The sequence below is a fragment of the Silurus aristotelis genome, assembly GCF_946808225.1.
Source record: "Silurus aristotelis genome assembly, chromosome: 7".
NCBI lineage: Eukaryota > Metazoa > Chordata > Actinopteri > Siluriformes > Siluridae > Silurus > Silurus aristotelis.
Window position 1 is genome coordinate 10,052,167 of NC_139580.1, and position 4,709 is coordinate 10,056,875.

General features: G+C 34.3%; 1 long non-coding RNA gene across 1 annotated transcript; it reads left to right on the forward strand.

Moving 5' to 3' along the window:
- The first annotated feature begins 1,624 nt into the window (after positions 1–1,624).
- LOC310729300 lies at positions 1,625–4,039 on the forward strand. Its single transcript, XR_014534543.1, has 2 exons — positions 1,625–2,438; positions 2,523–4,039. It is a non-coding gene; the product is annotated as an uncharacterized lncRNA (long non-coding RNA).
- Positions 4,040–4,709: the final 670 nt, after the last annotated feature.

Genomic DNA, 4,709 nt, shown 5'->3' on the forward strand with positions numbered 1-4,709 from the left:
ATGAGCAGCCGTAGAGACTGTGGCAAGGAAAATCTCCCTTAGACGTTATGAGGAAGAAACCTTGAGAGGAACCAGACTCAAAAGGGGAACCCATCCTCATTTGGGTGACATCAAGAGTTTGATCATAAATCTTTCAACAATACAGAACACTGGAGAGTGAGAAATAACATGATTACTGGAGTATAAGATTATAAGTAATGTTCTTTCTGCAGTCTTAGAAAGACTGAATCTTCTTAGAATTGACTGACGCCAATTTTGTGTCTAGAAATGTATGAGACAGGGGGATACATGATCTCTTCAGAATCAGAACTACACATATACACTATATGAGAAAATATAAGAAAAGTCTGTTGAGATTTGACCATAAGATTTGTATAAGCTTTTTGAACATCATATTCCACAGTTAGGCTTTATTTGCTGTTATAATAACCTCCACTCTTCTGCAAAGGTGTTCCACTAGATTTTGGAGTGCGCTTGTGGAGATTTGTGCTCATTAATATACAAGGGTGTTAGTCAAGTCAGATACTGATGTAGGTGAGGTGAGGAGGCCTGAGGTGCAGCCAACGTTTACATTCATCCCAAAGGTGTTCAATAGGAATGAAGTCAGAACTCTATAGCAGGCGACTCAAAATAATCTCTGACCCATGTAAATCATACTTCCATAGAGCTGGCTTTGTATACAGAGGCATTGTCATGCAGGAACAAGCCTGGATTACTCAGTAAGTGAAATGTTCATGCTAATGCATCCAAAAGCATTTTTATGTATTTGTTTATGGAATTGCATCTTTGTAGTAACAGTTTGGGGAAGAACCAGATAAGTGGAAAAGTCAGGTGTCCCAATACTTTTGTCCATACAGTGTATGTGGAAACAAAAAAACAAAAACAAACAAACAGACAGCAAAAAACCATATAAACAATGGGAAATGATTTGTCACACAAAGCTGTTTCCGAACTTTTCTTCTACAATTCCTATTGTCCTGTTAAGCGAGGTGAGCCGAAAACAACTTTATTAAAAGAAAATGCACAAAACTATCTAAATAAAACCAAACACAAACAACATGATCAAACAATGATCAAATTAAGGATAACGTGCAAATCATGACGTAACAATAAACATGAAAGATGACGACGAATGAAAGTATTACAGATGCCCTGCTGGTAAACTAATTCAATATAAATAATCTAATGTCTATAAATAATCTAATGTTCTTTTCTCCTATTAGAAAAAAGAAAAACTTAATATAAATTTTAATTCCAGTCACTAACAGCATTGAAGTCAAAGTAAAAGAATTATGCAAGATGTCAAATTTACTTATTTCCATTTATGAAACACAAATACAACAGTTATGAATGTGTTATACAGTAAATACAACAATTCCTCTGAGCAGCACCACTGTTATGTATAATATTTATAAGAGAAAACATGGTTAATATTCTGAGATAACACATTGCAGTACTAGCACTTTTATCTAAGAAGCAGTAAAAAGAGTTGGTAAAATCCCTCTTGTTTATTCAGTAAGCAAAGTTTCAAAAGGGCACCTGCATGAGAAAAAATAACCAACAACAAGCATTTCTTAAAACATCACCACTCTCAATGATTCATCTGGACACGGCTTTAACTCTCTGGCATTGCTTGCATTACTGTTTCTCAGACTCGTCTCGTCTCATCTCATCCTTTGTCATTTTACGTCATCTCATCTCATCTCATCTCATCTCATCTCATCTCATCTCATCTCATCTCATCTCATCTCATCTTATCAAAGCCTCCCTTATCTTTATACCAAGCACCAGCATGTCTTTTATTTGTCTTGACCCCTCCCCCTTCTTATTAACTATTGCCCTGCAATCAGCTTTAATTAATATATTATGCACTTAAATTGTAACTGACAAAGCAAACGCTTCTTGTTTAAACATAGATCAAGAAAATTCATCACTACAATAACAACAAACATGACACAAATCCTTTTTGTCAGAAATTTGCCTTGCTTATCCAATTAACTTCGAATGATATTAATTTCAAGTATACCGTTTTGGCTTCCTTCAATAAAACGCATCCCTCTGAGCGATGCAGTCGTCTGTGTTTTGCTAATTAGCTCTGCGCTCGGTAACAGCGATGACGAGGCACAGTTAATTGAAAGCGACTTTATTGTAGCCTTTGGTGTAGCCATTTCATTAACACTTGAGTCAAGAGTTCAGCAGCCATTTCAGCTCAGCATCAAGTAACCGAAAGAGCAAACACCACACAATAAAGGCTGTTTAATAGAGACATATGCAGGATTGTACGGTCAGACTGTAGTTGCATTCTCATAAATTAAAATTTTTGTCCATCATATGTTACCTTTTATGGTTTGCAATAGATTTTTTCCACTGTATATAAGAATATATAAAGATTTCATTCTAATTACACTCTCTACATTATAACCCAAATTCTCTTCACTGTACTCATCTTTACTTGATGCTAACATAACTGCTAATCACTGCTTTATTTATTCACTTTAAATCAAGTAGGGTTTTATTTTTAGAGAATGTAGAGTATGTATAGTAAACGATGTTCTTCCAGGACCAAGGTACACGAAACAGCATAAATCGACACAATACGATGCAGAAACACAAAACTAACTAAAACAGAACATAAAGTGCATATGTGGATGTGTGCAAATGTGTGTTCTGTTGACCAAACTTCTATTCATTCATGTTCTTTAGGAGGTTGTTTAACATTTAAAGCTATACTGTCATTTGTATACAGTTTGCACTCTTTTGTGTTTTGATAATGATGTAAAAGTGTGGAGCCTCATAGACATTTTGACAGCAGGTATTTAATTATAAACCAAATTTATTGTGCTTTGTCCTAGATTTATTTCAAAAGCATTTGTGAGCAGTCTGTCAAACCAGGGTTGGAGAGGAAGGTCTTGAGTGGCCTGCTGTAGAGCTCTGACCTCAAACTTACTAAACACATTTGAGATGAATTGTAATGCCGACTGCCCCCAAACCTCCTCACCTCACCCACATCAGTACTTTACTAACGCCCTAATAACTGAATGAGTCCAAATCTCCACGAGCACAAATAAAAATCCAGTGGAACATCTTCTCTGAAGAGTGTAAGCAGTTTTGTCAAACCAGTTACTAAACTAGAGTAGAGAGTAAAGCAGAAGGTACGTAATTAATCCTCAAGGGGAAATTTAGTGTCCCAACAGCCACAAAAACACAAGAGCAAAAGGAGCTTTGTAGTATATTATGAAAGAAACTCTACAAATATTAAACATACTATAAATATTTAAGAATAAAGCAAATACAGATTGGGCATATAGAGCATATTGGAAAGCAAATGGCCAAAACCAAATAAAGAAAAAAGAAAAAAAGAACTAAATGAAGAAGGAAAAAATACAAATAAAATATTGTACAAAGTGGTATATATTAATTAATACTACATAACATATGTAAATGTTTTTTTTTTTAGAGAGAATTTAATCACAGATACTGTATTTATATACTGTACACAAATATATAAATAAATAAAAAATTCCCATTGTTACATTAACTGAGAATATTTTGTGGATAAAGTTGAATAATGACCATGACACAGAACATTTTTCCACACATCATCTGAAAACAATTGTCTGGAAACTAATTTTGGTGCTAATTTTATTGTAATAATGACAAGGCATGCAAGATTGTTTTTTCACATTATCCATTATTTTTTATCCCCAGACAATCTTTGGAAGGCCACACTCTTAAATACGCTTTGCCCTCCTACTAATAGCTTTTTTTCTATAATAAATCAGTAATAAAAAGCGACATTATTATTGCACACCAAAGAGACACACAAATACGCTTATACATCCAGACTTTGTCAAACTGAGCCACCTGATGTGTTCACGAGTGGTTTTTTTTGTAACCCTAGTTACACTTTTGACATTGGTATTTATTTATTTGATTTAATTATTCATTAAATATCAATTCATGCATTTATTTTTTGCTATATTTGAAAATGGTAAATGATCATTACACTCGAAAAGGGAAAAAAAAGGAAGAATAAAAACGATACCCGAAATATATGAATAGCTTGGCCTGCTGATTTCTGCTTGCATAGATAATTTCCATACTGACCTTTCACTGAAGTGTCTGTGAAATTCTCCTCAACGCTTGTTAAGCACTGATCCTGCTTTGACCTCATGCATACTGCTTTGCACTTTGTGTAGTTACATGCTATTGCTATTTTCAGCATTTCACGCTTTGATGGTGTAGTTCATCATGAATAAATATCATACAACCATAACAGCAGGTCTCAGCATTGAATAAGACAAATGCAAGGAGAAAATATTCCAGGTAACAAATCTATCCTGTAAAATACATACACATCTTTTTTTGCACCTATGTGAAGTGTCTGCTTGAGCAACATCAGTTAAATGGCTTAGTGGGAATAACACTAGTTTAATGTGTGTTTTCACAGTGCATGTACAAGAACATTTACAACATGTACAATGTACAGCAAAAAAAAAAAAAAAGCTTTGGGAGATTAAACAAACCCTGAGCTTATGTTGCTTTTTATATTAGAGTTTAACCGGGTGCTCAAGGGAAGACAAATTGACGATAATCCTTCCAAGCTGCATTTGCACAGGAATGAATAAGGCATGAGTAAACATAACGTACATGTAAATAGTCCTTACAATGCTAAACAAAACTTCAAAAGACTCAAAACACATACAAAT